Source organism: Giraffa tippelskirchi, chromosome 8 (genome assembly GCF_054371585.1).
Source record: "Giraffa tippelskirchi isolate mGirTip1 chromosome 8, T2T-mGirTip1v1.2.pri, whole genome shotgun sequence".
Taxonomy (NCBI): Eukaryota; Metazoa; Chordata; class Mammalia; order Artiodactyla; family Giraffidae; genus Giraffa; species Giraffa tippelskirchi.
In genome coordinates, this window is record NC_137282.1 from 91,761,248 (window position 1) to 91,779,710 (window position 18,463).

Below are 18,463 nucleotides of genomic sequence, written 5' to 3' on the forward strand. Positions count from 1 at the left end.
ATGTTTCTTATCCATGAAAAACAGAAACATATAACTCAGGTATAAAGGCTTTTATTTTCTTATATTTCCATCATTTAAAAAGTCATTTATAGGACAAAAAATGTTTTTGCGAGAATATGATCCTCCACTCCAGCACAATATTTAAAATTCTCAGGGAACAATGTACAATAAGAATAGAAACTTGTCAGCTATTCTAGAAAGTTAATCAAGTTCTTTGTTGGAGAACACTGCCTAATTCCGGAAAACACATAAACTCAGTGAAGAAAAGCTATTTGGATTTTAACTTTTAATTGATGACAATATAACCTGGGTTATAATTTTATGCCTTCATCCAAGCTGATAAAGAATCTAAACTCCTGCTCTTTTACCAAGGACCCGCCAACATGGGCCGCGTTCGTACCAAAACCGTAAAGAAGGCGGCTCGGGTCATCATTGAGGAGTACTACATGCGCCTGAGCAATGACTTCCACACCAACAAGTGGGTGTGCGAGGAAATTGCCATTATTCCCAGCAAGAAGCTCTGCAATAAAATCGTAGGCTACGTCACACATCTGATGAAGCGGATTCAGAGAGGCCCGGTGAGAGGTATCTCCATCAAGCTGCAGGAGGAGAGAGAGAGGAGAGACAATTACGTGCCTGAGGTCTCAGCCCTGGATCAGGAAATCATTGAAGTAGATCCTAACACTAAGGAAATGCTGAAGCTCTTGGACTTTGGCAGTCTGTCCAACCTGCAGGTCACTCAGCCTACAGCTGGAATGAACTTCAAAACACCGCGTGGAGCCGTTTGAGTCTTTCTGCTGTGTTGTAATATTTTCAATAAACCTCAGACAACAACAACAACAACAAAAAGAGTCTAAACTCCTATTCCTATGAAGAGAGGGAAATAGAAAGAGGAAAAGAGAAGAAAGAGAAAGAAACTAAAACAGGATGCTTTCATCATTTTTATAAAATATTTCTTGCAGAGAACTACCACCAAACAGCTTTAAATAATGCACAAAATACTTGATCATTTTTTTCCAAAAAATGTTTTCTTTAGCAGTTATGGTCCATACTCTCCAATGAAATGAGAAAAAAAAAAAATTGGGCTTCAGGAATAACTCTTCCAACTTCCAGGAATTTGTCTAAAAATAATCACCAGGTTGTAAAAGCTCATGTTTCAGGAAGAAGTTTTCCTGCAGGCATTCCTGCAAGTCATGAGCAGGTAAGGCATTTATGGTAGGAGAAAAATGATGTGCCAAGGGCTTTCATATCTCTACCTACAACATCCCTTATCCATCCATCTTAGAAGCTGAGTGAACTTACTACAAGTGCCTCAACTTTTTAAGAACAATTGATGGAATCTTTTCCAAGATAGTTGAGTTACATTTGAATACTGGGACAAAGATTCAAGTAAGCCAGCATTCTTAATGTATTATACATACAATGTGAACATACATAAATGTAATAAATGTGAATATAATACACATATAACAGGAGATTCAAATTGTCTTTTTAGTTCATTCAGTCATTTTATTCTTAACAGAAATAATGATGATCATATGCCCTGTTTTTACACAGCAATTGTGTGTCAGCAAACACTGGCGGGTTTACATTATTTTATTTAATCCTGCAACCACTTTAAATGATTTATTTTTGTCAATTTACACATGGTGAACCTGAAGCCCAGACGGGTTAAGTAAACTGTCCAAGACCATACAGCTAGTAAATGGCAAAGTCAGTACTGAGAGTAAAGATGTTTGGTTTACAAATCTGTATTTATTCCACTGTGTCACACTGAAATTAATCCAATGTCAAGATAAACCTGCAGCGATAATAGGAAGGAATTATTTTTATTGTAAATAAATCAATAAGTTGGCACTTATTGTGTAAGTATATGTGCCAGAGACAGCAAAAATAACTTTCTAATGTCTTATTTAATCCTTCTGATACTCCAATATTATTCCTAACATTTTAAAATAAAATTTTTAAGAACCCAAAGCACAGAGAGGTTAAGACCCTTGCCCTAATCTCACGTGGCTAGAATGTGGTAGATCTGTGATTAGAGTCAAGGCACACAGAGTCTAGAGCCCACAGACTACAAGTGAAGTTAAGACTCTGGGTCTGAAGACACAAGAAAATAGGTCTGAGCAATTGTTTAGTAAATATTCTTTGCTCTTACACCCATAAGTGTACCAATTATCTAGGCAGTGGTCTCAACATTCCACTACACTTTCCCTGTTCAGATAGTAATTAAAGCTTATGGTACAACACCTACTGAGACTTTGCTGTTCCTTTATGATCAATTAAATTATGTGGAACTCAAGTTGAAAACAATCTTTTGGTGCACATGCTGATGTTCTGTTTTTGTTTAAGTGCTACTGTAAAAGTTTTATTTTAAGATATACCCTGAACTCAAAGAACAAAAAAGAGTATGAAAGGAGAGATTTTGCAAAGATTCTTAACACGTTTACTTTAGTGTGCTAATTCTTAGATGTAAAGGGAAGTGTAGAAGAAAAATAAATGAAAAGAAGTACGTGCACTTAGAAGCTCTACAGCAGGTGACTTAGACAGCAAAGCAAAAAGTGTTTTGATGGCTAATTTTACATATAAACTTGACTAGGCCATAGTATCCATTTATTTAAACAAACACTACTCTACATGTTGCTGTGAAGGTATTTTGTAAATGAGGTCAACTTCTACAATCCTACATCTTAATTAAAAGGTTGTTGTTTAGCTGCTAAGTCATGTCCGACTCTTTTTGTGACCCCATAGACTGTACCCCACCAGGCTCTTCTGTCCATGGGATTTCCCAGGCAAGAAGACTGGAGTGGGTTGTCATTTCCTTCTCTATGGGATCTTCCTGAACCAGGGATAGAATCTGACTCTCCCACATTGTCAGGTGGATTCTTGACTACTGAGCCACCTGGGAGGCCATAATTATAAGGACACTTTATAAATGTGCCATCGGTTCATACTTAGAGTTGACTTTAAGTAAAGGAGATTACCTTCTATAAAGTTAGTACAGCTTAGTCAATCAGTTGAGGGCTTTAGGAGGAAAAATTGAGGCTCTCTGGATAAGAAGAAATTAGTCTTAGGACTGTAGCCTTAACTCCATATTTTGAACTTGCCAACTCCCACAGTTGTGTAAGATAATTTCTTAAATCATACAAAATATATGTTTGTAAACTAAATCACACACACATATATATATATAATATATATTGTTAAATGATGTGTATATATTTTTTATTGTGTCTATTTCTCTGGAGAACCCTGACTGTTACAAGTGCTTATTTCAATCATTCTAAACAGTAAGAGCATTAATTACCAGCAATAATAGACTCTTCAGAGGATACAGCCAAATGCAGATAATTCTATCTCACAACATCTGCCATCATCTGTGTTGCTTGGATTCAAAATATTCTGTTCAAAAATGTAATTATTTTATTTTCAGAACACTGACCTCATTTTGACAAAAACACACTTTGATTTGGCCATGGGTCAATGAGGGTTCAAGTATCGTGATGTGTTTATGTATTGTGTTTGAAGAAAGAATGCTTTTATTTTCCAGTGATACTAAGGAAGATTATAAATAATTTTTTCTTATGGTAAATATTTTCATACAAGTGGATCTAAATAAAAATAATGAAAAATAAAGATTTGAAAAATCATAGTTTTGTAACAACTTTTAATGTTACAGATTAACTTGACCATTACCTAAGTTTAAGTACTAATGAGTTATTTGACCTACTTGATGTGTTAAAGTAAGATATTACATAAACACCACTTTCATTGCCACTATTCAAATTTAAAGATGGCTGGATTTATATTACAGTGTTTTACTCTGAAGCTCTGAAGTTTTTGTATTTCCGAGTTATACAGTCTATGAATTGTTTATCTGAAATGCAAATGATTTCTCTATAAAAATTAGCTAATATATTGTAAAGCAATTTTCCTTCAAGAAATAAATTTAAAAAATTAGCTAATATAAATTCACTGAAGTTATTTTAGCAAAACTATACCAAGATACTTTTTGCATATTTATATTATTTATTATGTTAAGCAAAAATAAGATGTAACTCAGATTCCCTTTATATAGTTGAAAATGAAATGAGCTATTAATGTTACAATTTAAAATCAATGTAAATAAATTATTATGCCTAGGATAATGCTAGTAATTTATTTATAAAACAATACAATGTTATTTCCTGTGTTTCATGATGGCTTCAATTGGAACACATTTCTTGTTTTAAAAGAAATAACACAATCATAGTCTCTTTATAAAAAAAAATGTTTGGTGGTAAGGTGCATTTAATTATCAAAGAATGAACTGATCGCACATTTACCAAGTGTCCTTGTAATTAAAATCTATGAAATAAAGAAGTCTCAATACATAAAGTCCAAGACAGTCACTGTCCAGTGTTGGTTTGAACCCAGTATTTCTTCAATTTATTTAAGATGAAACCCCAGATTAGGGTGCCCTAACAACAAAGTCAAAGTTAATTAGCCTTAACTAACAGACAAGTAGTAAACTGCTTGAGGTCAGCTCCACCCTCAAGAAAGTGGACATTAGTGAGAAGTTTTAAAGCACTGTCTGTTTTTATAGGCAGTGCAGGGAAAGGCTAAGCCAATAAAATCTAATGGTTCCAGTCTATATTTTAATAGTAACTTCCAAAATACAGAACACTTCCCTTAGATTTGAAGGCAAAGCCTTGTACCCAGCTAAAAATGATCCTTGAACATAGAAAATTGCTATCATTTTATTTTCATCCTGAACACTGAATGTAATAAGTGAAATAGCAATCAAACACATACCAATCATTGGCTTTCTTGGATAGGACCACTCATGCCTTGGGCCACATAGAGACCCCATGGACCACCTTATGGTCCTTCAGTTTACCCATTAGGTAAATCATCAGAGGCTCCCATTGGTCTGTTTGGTAGGGAGAAAGAAAAACCAATCTAAGAATCTTGGGATGCTGTTGGGAAATGTTAGGCTTGAGCAGCTGTAGTCAATTACGGCTTCATTTTCTCTCCGGTCGTCTTTGGTTGCATGCCATAACTGCACAGGGCATTGAGGTTTATGGCTCTAAAATAGCCTTGTCATTTTGTGAAGCCTAACAGAGCAAAGAGGTTTGATAAATGGTTAAAAAAAAAAGTTGCTTTGAAAGCTGCTTCAATCAGATTTGTTTTCTGGTTTTTGTTTTTTTTCAGAATCCCAATAGTCCTCAAGCATCTAGGAAGTAAACATTGATGGCACAAAATTGATACAATAAAAATTTTAAAAACTCATGCCTTGCTTTGTTTACAAGGTGCTTATCTGCATGCTATGGTAAATTAATCTAATAAATGGTATACTTATTTACTCTTAGAAAGAGCACTTAATTGGAACACTAGAGCAAAGATGTTATAAATTGGTCACAAAGAAGATATGGGCTGCGGCACTAAAGGACTTCAAAATTTTCATTTTATTTCCATATAGAAATACTACTGTTTTTACTGATATATTTTTAATTTATGTCATTACTTAAAATAGGAGAAAAATATTTATAAAATGGATTTTATTGCAATTACATCTATTCCAGTGCCAGTGGGCCCATCAGCTAATAAACACTGTTGAATATTTGGAGTGGGAAAGAAAGGTAGAGAGGTCTATTAAGAGTCAGTGCTTTACAGACTCAATTACTTAACTTACTATTAAGGATACATATCTAAACATGTTTCACTTTATTGAAAAGGAAATCATGTAGAATTCTGGAAGCCAATGACTTGAAAAATTTCTGCTAATTTACAGCAGATGGCAGAAGCAACAGGGCATTTTCCCACTAGTTCAATGTAATTGCAATGGTGATGGGATTCAGACTCTGTTCCATGCGAAATTTGTCTTTCATCCAATCAACGCAAACAACTAATGCACTGCAAGGTATATTATACTCCATCCACTTTCCAATAAAGTCAGTGGTGTCCAATCAGACACCTATTGTTAGCAGAGAATCTGAAATTGATACAATCATCACATTGATCCAAAGTTGTCAATCATCCTACATCTGTACTTCCTTCTTTCTTGTCCCTCAGAATATATAGATTCCAATGGATATTGTCATGCTTATTCCAATTTTTAGAAAGCAATAGTGGAAATCATAGGTTTTTCAAATTACTGGTATATGTAATTTTAAAAATGCTTCAAATATTATTTTTTCTACTTGGCATTTAATACTTGGAAAAATGTCATTCACTTTCCATTGAAAACTGATTTTTACCTTCATCTGATGTATTTTATTTATTTCTTTTTAAAGTACTATGTGAAGCCTCTGCTACATCATAAAGTCTTGTGATTTATAAAGATATCTTGATGTTCAATTTTTTCTATTATATTTGTCTATATATATGCTACAAAACTAAAACCTATTATGTGTATAATTTTTGTAAGAATTTATCCATTAGAGATTTATGTTTTCCTACTATAAACTCCTTAGGGTTTTCAAATGAGTAGACTGAAAGCTTCTTAAAGGCAGGGACATGAATTTTATGAACTTTGCAATCACAATCCTAAATATTCCCAATATCTTGGCATCGTACTACATAATGAAAGAATAAGACATCTATGTTAAGCAAACATCTCTTTTATTGCCACTTACTTCTGAAGATGTCTGAGTTTATTATTCATTATGTTTACATTTACCTTCTCACAGTTTAGTTGTGTCTGTCAGTTCCTTAAAAGTTAAATGATGTCAGGGCACTGGTTTTAGAAAATTAATAGGTTAAACATTGAAAATGTCAAGTCCTAATATGGTAATAGAATCTTTCAAATATTCCTCTAGTCTTCTTTTGGCAGTGTGAATGAAGTACGACTTTTATTCACATTTCAGCCCCTATCTAATTAAGTGTCCTGTATCATTTATAGTTGAACAGTTTTGTCCATGTATTATAGGATGGTTATAAAACAGTATTTTCTTAGATGTTCTCTTATGCCCATCAAAATAATACCTAGTGATCTAGGAAATCACATGCAAATAATTAAAACAGAGTTCCAAGTGATATATTTAATAAAGTAGACCAAGTTTACAATGATGTTAAAGTTGAGATGAACATTTAAATATATTTTGTGCTGAACTGCAACATAAAAATAGGAAAAAAGAATGTGGATCAGGAATGTCAAATTTATACATTTGAATGATAGGAGGAATTTCTGAAATCTCATGTAAAGAAGTACACTCAATATTTCACTAAGATTGTTTATAATAAACAATTTATTAAACAAAGATAATTAAGCCAATATGTAACTTGATTATAGAAATGAATGTGTTTTTATTATACTCATATCTGTGTCACAAATAGAAAGATAATTACCATTTCTCGGATTCTGACTTCCCCACCCTGAACTCCAGTTGCTGTTTGTTACAGAAATGGTTGCTAAGAATGTATATATATATATATATATATTCTTATATTCACACATACATACACATCATTGTGCATATCAATGACATGGGGAGCAGATGCCACCCATAGGATAAATGATGTCATTGCCATTTGAGCTACTAAGGTAGTAAACAGTGACAAAATTAGGTCATTACTGACCAAGGCTGTGCACATGTGACAAAATTGTTTCACAAAGGGAAGAATTGTAGCACCTGTTTACAGAGTTGCTATTAATATTCATATATCCACCCAGAAAATCATATGTAAGCAGATGGATGAAATTTGAAACCTGTCAAAGCACAATTTCTTAATTGCTTTAAATAAAACATTCCTGCAGTTGGTAGACAAGCAATTAGATGCTTGCTGTATTCATTACCATCTTCCAGTGTCACAGTCTTCATAATTAGGAAAACTAATATGCAGGATATCCATCACAACATTGGTGATTGATACCAAACTCAACTTTCAAGTCTTCAGTAACAGTTGTAGAGAATACAGATATGCCTAGTACCACAAAGTTAAGTAAATGATATTTAATTTTTCATAGTTTTTAATGTGTAGGTAGAAAATATCAGGCCTGGAAATTATATTAGATAGTATATTAATTGGAGGAGGAAATGCAACTCACTGTAGTATTCTTGCCTGGAGAATCCCACAGACAGAGGAGACTGGTGGGCCACAATCCATGGGGTCACAGAGTTGGACACAACTTAAGCAATTTAGTACGCAAGCACAGTATATTAATTAGACTTACAATTTGAAACTTATACATTGAGAAATTTGTATCTTTCTAACCAGAATGTTCTACATTATGTCCATAGGATTTTTGTTAATCTTTGTTGAGTGGCAAAATAATAATATAACCATATTATGATGTGGTTAATAAAATGAGTTTGAATCTTATAAATTTTTCTATTAATACTTTAAAAATAATTATTTGATTTAGTCATGTTTTAGTTTTCAGATGTCAATCTTGTAAAAATGACTCAGAGAATCAATCAATCTTCATATCTTCATTATAGTCTCTGTCTGTCTCTCTCTAATAACAAATCAAAGTTAAATCAAATAAAAAATTTTGCAAAGATGAAAACTAAATAGTAATTACAAGGCAGAAAGCAATAGACATGATATGTGCTTTCCAAGAGCTTGCGTGAAAATTACTTTAAAGATTAAATACAGAAAACTTCAGCAAATTTAAAATTATATAGAATTTTGAGTTAATTGGATCAATTAATTTAGAATGAATATATGTATTTAGAATATTAGAAAAGTCTACAAATAATAAACGCTGGAGAGGGTGTGGAGAGAAGGGAACCCTTCTATACTGTTGGGGAAAATCTACATAGATGCAGCTACTGTGGAGAACAGTCTGTGTGTGCTAAGTCACTTCAGTTGTGTCTGACTCTTTGCGACCCTACGGACTGTAGCCTGCCAGGCTCCTCTGTCTATGGGATTCTCCAGGCAAGAATACTGGAGTGAGTTGCCATGCCCTCCTCCAGGGGATCTTCCCGACCCAGGGATTGAACCTGTGTCTTTTATGTCTCCTGCATTGGCAGGTGGGTTCTTTACTACTAGCGCCACTGGGGAATCAAGGAGAACAGTATAGAAGCTCCTTAGAAAACTAATAATAGAGTTAGCATTTGATCCTGCAATCCCACTCCTAGGCATATACCCAGAGATAAATGTAATTTGAAAAGATAAATGCACCCCAATGTTCACAGCAGCACTGTTTACAATAGCCAAGATATGGAAGCAAACAAGTGTTTGTCAACAGATGAATGGATAAAGATGTGGTATATATACACACAGTGGAATATTACTCTCCCATAAAAAAGAATGAAATAACACCATTTGCAGCAGTATGGATGGACCTAGAGATTATCATAAGTGAAGTAACTCAGAGAAAATCAAATACTATATGATATTGCTTATACCTAATCTAAGAAAATGATACAAATGAATTATTTACAAAACAGAAATAAACTCAGAAAATAATCTTATGTTTACAAAAGGGGAATAAAATAGGAGTTTTGTATTAAAATATACAGATTAATATATAATAAAATAGATAATTAACAAAGAGCTGCTGTATAGCACAGGGAACTAGTCTCATCATTTTTTAGTAACCTATGATGGAAGACAAAAATATATATATATATTGTTTAGTTGCTAAGACATGTTTGACTCTTTAGCAACCCCGTGGACTGTAGCTCACCAGGTTACTCTGTCCATGGGATTTCCCAGGCAAGAATACTGGAGTGAGTTGCCATATCTTTCTCATATATCTATATATATACACCAGAGAAGGCAATGGCAACCCACTCCAGTACTCTTGCCTGGAAAATCCCATGGACGGATGAGCCTGGTAGGCTGCAGTCCATGGGGTCGCTGAGAGTCGGACACAACTTAGCGACTTCACTTTCACTTTTCACTTTCATGAACTGGAGAAGGAAATGGCAACCCATCCCAGTGTTCTTGCCTGGAGAATCCCAGGAGCCTGGTGGGCTGCCGTCTGTGGGGTTGCACAGTGTCGGATACGACTGAAGTGACTTAGCAGCAGCAGCATATATATACACACACATATATATAAAACTGAATCATTTTCCTTTCTGCTGGAAGTAATACAACATTGTAAATCAACTATATTTCAATAAAAAATTTAAAAATAAATTATAAGGAAACATGAAAAGAATATACGAATAAACTTGAAAGTGTTTAATTTATTAAACATTATTAAATAGAACAAATTTTAATTACCTGGAAAATAAATGACAATATCTAGAAAATCTTGAAATCTGTAAAATTGAATTAAAAATTGTAGATAGCTTTATAAAGTAGTCTCTGAAACTGTGAAAGATATTCAAAAATATATGCTAAACTTTTAAATAGTCTCTGCATCTAGACAGCTTTTTATGAGCATTCATAAAAATTTTCAAAGAAATACTTATTTCTGTTGAGTCACATTCTGTTCATCAGTGCCTATATATTAGACTATGTCAACAACACAATAAATTGCTAGCCTTAATTTACTAAATGGCTATATATCTCAAAAAAGAAATATGGAAATAAATAATGATCCATGTTATAAATTTACTAAAAGCCATGTTTTAGAATCTGAAAAAATATCAAAAAGGAAATCTAAAGATCCTTTTCATTTGTGAAAAGGGACACAAAACCTAAAGCATGCATGCAATAAACCAAGGATAAGCAATATTCTTTCCGAAATTCAAAATTAGTGTGATACTGAGAAACAAGTCAGTAGCATATAGTATTTCAAGTAATTAAAGTGCAGAAAAGCTATATCACTTCAAGCTGCTTGAAAAGCATTTGATAAATTTATTACCCTTTCTGATTCTAAAACACAAAATAAAAGAAAATCCCTATATAACATATACATGTTAAAAGTTTCTTTCTAAACAGTCAAGATTATTTTTATTTTGACTAACTTTAGCTGATCAAATTAAAATAAAGAGCAAGTCAATGATACTATCTATCATTACTATTACTTAAATTGTCCTGAGTGTAAGGTCAACGCTAGAATCTGAAACAAAAGATACAAAAAAAAAATGGAGACTAGAAAAAAAAGGAATTCAGGGAAAATCGAGATTTACTCAGCTGGCTATTCACCTCTTTCAAATCCCTAGTGTCTGTGAGTATACCTGTATATAGTGGTAGAGAAAATGTAAAGTAATATAATAATGTTACTTGCAAAATTCAGATTACTGAAATTTAATTGTTTGGTCTGTGTATACTCCTATTCTACAATCTAATATTTTAAATTGTGATTAAGAATTTGTTAATTTAATGTTAATTGCTTGCATGCTCTTTTGCTAATTTTACTTTGTTAAAAGTGATTTTGATCTGAATATTGCACTGAAAGGCAAGCAAAGGCCAAAGCATTCAAAATGTCTCACAAATGATTTTCTTAAATTGAGCCCCAAGATATAACATGATTTTTGTTCAGTTGCTAAGTGATACCTGACTCTGAGGAGCCCCATGGACTGTAGCACCCCAAGCTCCTAGGTCCTCCAGTATTTCCCAGACTCAGCTCAGTTCAGTTGAGTCGTTCAGTCGTGTCCAAAATTGGAGACCCCAACACTGCAGCAACCTGTCTATCAACAACTCCTGGAGCTTGCTCAAGCTCATGTCCATCAAGTCAGTGATGCCATCCAATCCTCTTATCCTCTTAACCAACCAACACTTCTCCTCCTGTCTTCAGTCTTTCCCAGCATCAGGGTCTTTTCCAATTAGTCAGCTCTTCACATCAGGTGGCCAAAGTATTGGAGTTTCAGCTTCAACATCAGTCCTTCCAATGAACACCCAGGACTGGTCTCCTTTAGGATGAATGGTTGGATCTCCTTGCAGTCCAAGGGACTCTCAAGAGTCTTCACCAAATAAAAAAAAGAAAAAAAGAAATAAAACAAAAAAGAAAAAGAAAAAAAATAAAAATAAAAAAAAAAGAGTCTTCTCCAACACCACAGTTCAAAAGCATCAATTCTTTGGCCCTCAGCTTTCTTTATAGTCCAAATCTCATATTCATACACGACTGCTGGAAAAACCATATCTTTAACTAGACAGACTTTGTCAGCAAAGTAATGTCTCTGCTTTTTAATATGCTGTCTAGGTTGATCATAGCTTTTCTTCCAAGGAGCAAGCGACTTTTAATTTCATGGCTGCACTCACAATCTGCAGTGATTTTGGAGCCCCCCCCCAAAAAAGTCTATCACTGTGTCCATTGTTTCCCAATCTATTTGCTATGTAATGACGGGACCGGATGCCATGATCTTTGTTTCCTGAATGTTGAGTGTTAAGCCAACTTTTTCACTCTCCTCTTTCACTTATCAAGAGGCTCTTTAGTTCCTCTTCACTTTCTGCCATAAGGGTGGTGTCATCTGCATATCTGAGGTTTTTGATATTTCTCCCAGCAATCTTGATTCCAGCTTGTGCTTCATCCAACCCAGCATTTCACATGATGTACTCTGCATGTAACTTAAATAAGCAGGGTGACAACATACAGCCTTGACATACTCCTTTTCCTATTTGGAACCAGTCTGTTGTTCCATGTCCAGTTCTAACTGTTGCTTCCTGACCTGCATGCATATTTCTCAGGACACAGATCAGGTGGTCTGGTATTTCCATCTTTTGAAGAATTTTCCCCAGTTTGTTGTGATCCACACAGTCAGAGGCTTTGGCGTAGTCAATAAAACAGAAGTAGACATTTTTCTGGAGCTCTCTCACTTTTTCAATGATTCAATGGATGTTGGCAATTTGATCTCTGGTTCTGCTGTCTTTTCTAAATCCAGCTTGAACTTCTGGAGGTTCACAGTTCATGTATTGTTGAGGCCTAGCTTGGAGAATTTTGAGCATTACTTTGATAGTATGTGGGATGAGTGCAATTGCAGTAGTTTGAACATTCTTTGGCATTGCCTGTCTTTGGATTGGAATGAAAACTGACTTTCTCCAGTCCTGTGTCCACTGCTGAATTTTCCAAATTTGCTGGCATATTGACTGCAGCACTTTCATAGCATCATCTTGTAGGATTTGAAACAGCTCAACTGAAATTCCATCACCTCCACTAGCTCTGTTCATAGTGATGCTTCCTAAGGCCCACTTGAATTCACATTCCAGATGTCTGGCTCTAGGTGAGTGATGACACCATCGTGGTTATCCGGGTCATGAAGATGTTTTTTGTATAGTTCTTTGTATCTTCCCACCTCTTCTTACTATCTTCTGCTTCTGCTAGGTCCATGCAATTTCTGTCCTTATTGTGCCAATTTTTGCATGAAATGTTCCCTCGTTATCTCTAATTTTCTTGAAGAGATCTCCAGTCTTTCTCATTCTATTGTTTTCCGCTATTTCTTTGCATTGATCTCTGAGGAAGGCTTTCTTATCTCTCCTTGATATTCTTTGGAACTCTGCACTCAAATGGGTATATCTTTCCTATTCTCCTTTGCTGTTAGCTTCTCTTCTTTTCTCAGCTATTTGTAAGGCCTCCTCAGACAATCATTTTGCCTTTTTGCATTTCTTTTTCTTGGAGATGGTCTTGGTCACTGCCTCCTGTACAATGTCATAAACCTCTTTCCATAGTTCTTCAGGCACTCTGTCTATCAGATCTAATCCCTTGAATCTATTTGTCACTCCACTGTATAATCATAAGGGATTTGATTTAGGGCATACCTGAATGGTCTAGTGGTTTTCCCCACTTTCTTTAATTAAGTCTGAATTTGGCAATAAGAAATTCATGATCTGTGCCACAGTCAGCTCCTGGTCTTGTTTTTTCTGACTGTATAGAGCTCATAGAGCTTCTTTCCCTCGACTGCAAAGAATATAATCAATCTGATTTCAGTATTGACCATCTGGTGATGTCCATGTGTAGAGTGTTCTCCTGTGTTGCTGGAAGATGGTGTTTGCTATGACCAGTGCATTTTCTTGGCAAAAGTCTGTTAGCTTTTGCCCTGCTTCATTTTGTAGTCCAAGGCCAAATTTGCCTGTTACTCCAGGTATCTCTTGATCTCATACTTTTGCATTCCAGTCCCCAATAATGAAAAGGACATCTTTTTAGGGTGTTAGTTCTAAAAGGTCTTGTAGGTCTTCATAGAACCATTAAACTTCAGCTTCTTCAGCATTACTAGTTGAAGCATAGACGAGTATTACTGTGATATTGAATGGTTTGCCTTGGAAATGAACAGAGATCATTCTGTCATTTTTGAGATTGCATCCAAGTACTACATTTTGGCAGAGAAGGCAATGGCACCCCACTCCAGTACTCTCGCCTGGAAAATCCCATAGATGGAGGAGCCTGGTAGGCTACAGTCCATGGGGTCGCTAAGAGTCGGACACGACTGAGCGACTTCACTTTCACTTTTCCCTTTCATGCACTGGAGAAGGAAATGGCAACCCACTCCAGTATTCTTGCCTGGAGAATCCTAGGGACAGCAGAGCCTGGTAGGCTGCTGTCTATGGGGTCGCACAGAGTCGGACACGACTGAAGCGACTTAGCAGCAGCAGCAGCACTACATTTTGGACTCTTTTGTTGACTATGAGGACTACTCCATGTCTTCTAAGGGATTCTTGCCCTCAGTAGTAGATATAATGGTCATCTACCATATAATGGTCTATAATGGTCATCTGAGTTAAATTCACCCATTCCAGTCCATTTTAGTTCACTGACTCCCAAAATGTCAACGTTCTCTCTTGCCATCTCCTGTTTTTGTGTTAGCCACTCTGTCGTGTCCAACTCTTTGCGATCCCAATGACTGTAGCCCACCAGGTTCCTCTCTTCATGGGATTTTCCAGGCAAGGATATGGGAGTGGGTTGCCATTTCCTTCTTCAGGGGATCTTTCTGATTCAGAGATTGAACCCAGGTCTCCTGCATTGCAGGTAGATGTTTTACCATCTGAGCTACTAGGGAAGCCCAATCTTCTTTTAGACCCCTTCCAATGTACCTTGATTCTTGGACCTAACATTCCAGGTTCCTATGAAATATTGTTCTTACAGCATGGGAGTTACTTCAGTCACCAGTCACATTCACAACTGGGTGTTGTTTTTGCTTTGGCCCCATCTCTTCATTCTTTCTGGGGTTATTTCTCCACTCTTCTCCAGTAAAATATTGGGCACATACCAACCTGGGGAGTTCATCTTTCATGCCATGTAGGGCCACCCAAAATGGATGGGTCATGGTGGAGAGTTCTGACAAAATGTGGTCCACTGAAGAAGGCAATGGCAAGCCACTTCAGTATTCCCTTGATAACCCATTGAACAGTATCTCCCACATTAGATAGCTCAAATTCATATTCATTGGATGGGTAATGCTATCTAACCATCTCATCCTCTGCTTCCCCCTTCTCCTTTTGCCATCAATCTTTTCCAGCATCAGCGTTTTTCCCAATGAGTCAACTCTTCATATCAGGTGGCCAACGTTTTGTATCTTCAGCTTCAGCATCAGTCATTCTAATAAATATTCAGGGTTGATTTCTTTTAGGATTAACTGGTTTGGTCTTCTTGCAGTCCAAGGGATTCTCAAGAGTTTTCTCCAGCACCACAATTCAAAACCATCAATTATTTAGTGTGTGGCCTCCTTTATGGTCTAACTCTCACAACTGTACATGACTACTGGAAAAATCATAGCTTTGAGTAGAAGGACTTTTTTCAGCAAAATGACGTCTCTGCTTTTTAATGTGCTGTCTAGGTATGTCATAGCCTTCCAAGGAGCAAGTATCTTTTCATTTCATGGCTGCAATTGTTGTCCACAATGATTTTGGAGCTCGAGAAAATAAGCTTTGTCACTGTTTCCACTCTCCTGCTTCTGTTTGCCATGAATAATATGATTATGTCCTATGAAATTCTTAAAAATCAATAAGTGCCCCAAAATTTGCAAGAATGTTGAATATTAGATGCTTAAGGTTTAAGAGGATTTTCTATGTGTCAGTAATAATCAGTTTTTAAAATCATGAGAAAAAGAAAACTATACTTTGAAAGCAACAAAGAACAGAAATATGTGGAACCCATATGTAAAATATACAGAATCAAAATGTTATTTATAAATCTATAAATCAAGAGGAGAGATATCTTGCAGTGGTTGTACAAGGATTCTTGAGAAAATGGAAAGCAAACACAGATTTCCTACATTCAGAAGCAACTTAGTATCTAAAACTGAAAAAAGAAACAGAATTTCTTACTTTTCAGTTCTGAGGGGATGGATGACCTGAGATAATGCTGGAGAGGCAGGTAATGGTTGTAATGAAAACTTTGTATTTTTTCCATGAGCAGTGGATTTCATTTAGAATTTAAAGTAGGAGCAACATGGATAGATTTTTAATTTTTAAAAGGATCACTGCCTGCTGAATAAAGAATTCACTGAGAGGCAGAGTGGTCAGTTAGGATGCTCCTCCAATTGTTAAAGAGAAAAATGATAAGAATTTGGACCAGACATCAGCCATGAAAAATGAGAAAAGAAAGTATTTAGAAAGATCTTAGTAGAACGTATAGAAATTGGCGATTGCTTAGTAAGAAATAGGGAATTGATGGGAATGTCTCCCATTATTCTGGCTTAAGTATTTTGGAGTATATCTCTCTGAAGAAACAAGAAACACTGAAATGGAAAATTTGAGGGAGAAAAAAATCAATTAAATTTTAGATATGCTGTGTTTGGAATATTTGTGAAGTGTTAGGGGAAGAATTGAGTAAGAAATTAGATATATTTATTTTGGTAATCCAACCTGAAATATAGATTCCAGAATTGATAGCAACAGACAATATTTGAATTTTACTTATAATTATAAAGAAGAAAAGTATACCAATTATACAATCCTGAGCTGCTCTATTTGAAAGACAGTAACATAAGCCAGAAAGAGAGTCCCAGAATGGAGAACCAATGAGGAAGGAGGAAAACCAAAAACACATTGTTGGCCTCATAGAAGCTAAGAGTTGAAAATATTTCAGAAAGAAGAGAGGGATCAATTATGAAAGATATTGCTGAATCATCAAGCACAATAAAATTATGAAATAAAATAGTACATTTCATATGGTCACCTGGAAATCATTGATATAGTTATTGAAAAGAACAGCTTTGGTGGAATCCTAGGAATAAAAATCACATTTAAGTGGTTTGAGGTAGAAGTAGGTTGTAAGAAAATTAATAGACAACTCTCGAGAAAATAAAGAAGGATCATTTTTACATAGCAGAATTTAAGAGATGTGGTGAGCCAAAATTCTTGAAAAAAGAAGATTTCAAGGAGTGTTTATGTTTGTAATAGTAGTAGCATCTGGAGTCCCAAAAGAGAAAGTCTTAGCCATAATGACTATCATGAGAAGAATTTATAATATATTGAAACATAGTATGAAATTATAATGAAAGTTGTGTGATGCAGACCAAAGATTCCTGTTAGATTTTCTTGAAAAATTTTTTCTTGAAAAACACCCTATTACTCTACTATATAAAATAATTTAAAACATGCTAAAAGAAACAATACATACCAATAAAAAAGTGCATGTGTCATACTCTCAGGAAATATGATTTACCCCTACTGTTTGCTAGGCAGCCTTATAAGAGCTGAGAATATAGTAGCAAGCCAACCTGGGAATGTGCTCATGTAGCTTATACTCTAGTTCAGGGAGATAGCTTTATAAACAAGATTCATAAGTAGAGAATATCATTTGTTATGATATGGAGAAAAATAAAGCAGGGGAAAAAAAAGATGAGGAGAATTGGAGGAAGGCAGATTTTGAAGAAAAATGGCCAGAGAAAGCCTTTAAAAGGAAGGTGAAATTTGAGAAACAACTAAAAGTACTCAGAGAAATTGAGCCATGAGTGTATCTGAAAAATGATCAAAAAAACAAAAGCAAAAAGCCATACTTCCTAATATATAACCATCTCTGGAGTGTTTGAACAAAATAAGACCAGTGTATCTGGAATGGGGCTTCCCAGGTGGTGCTAGTAGTAAAGAATCCACCTGCCAATGCAGGAGATGTAAAAGATACGGGTTCAATCCCTGGGTCAGGAAGATCCCCTGGGGTAGGAAATGGCAAACTTCTCCAGTATTCTTGCCTTGAAAATTCCATGGGCTGAGGAGCCTGGTGGGCTACAGTCCAAGGAGCCACAGAGAGTTGGACATGACTTAGCAACTAAGTACAATAACAACAATAGAATGCAATAGAATGAGCAAGGGGAGAAGGTCGGTGTTGAGGTCAGTGGAAATGAGAGCAATCGGGTTAGGTATATGGAGATTATGCAGGGCTACCTTAGACCACTGTAATTACCTCAACTTGTCCCCAGTAACAGGGAAAGTGTGAGAAAGTGATCAGATTCTGAGTATATGTATAAATTTCAAAGTGGAGCTAGCAGGATTTGCTGAGTGATTTCACCTAAAGAGTTAAGGGCTTCCCTGATGGCTCAGAAGGTAAAGAATCTGCCTGCAGTGCAGGATTCAATCCCTATGTCAGGAAGATCCCCTGGGGAAGGGAATGGGACCTACTCCAGTATTTTTGCCTGGAGAATTCCGTGGAGAGAGGAGCCTGGTGGACTACAATCCATGGGCTCGTAAAGAGTCGGACACGATTGAG

At 35.6% G+C, this 18,463-nt stretch overlaps 1 pseudogene across 1 annotated transcript; it reads left to right on the plus strand.

Annotated features, from left to right (window-relative positions):
- The first annotated feature begins 365 nt into the window (after positions 1 to 365).
- LOC145516523 (small ribosomal subunit protein eS17 pseudogene) lies at positions 366 to 849 on the plus strand (annotated as a pseudogene). Its single transcript, XR_014061440.1, has one exon. The product of XR_014061440.1 is annotated as a small ribosomal subunit protein eS17 pseudogene (transcript).
- Positions 850 to 18,463: the final 17,614 nt, after the last annotated feature.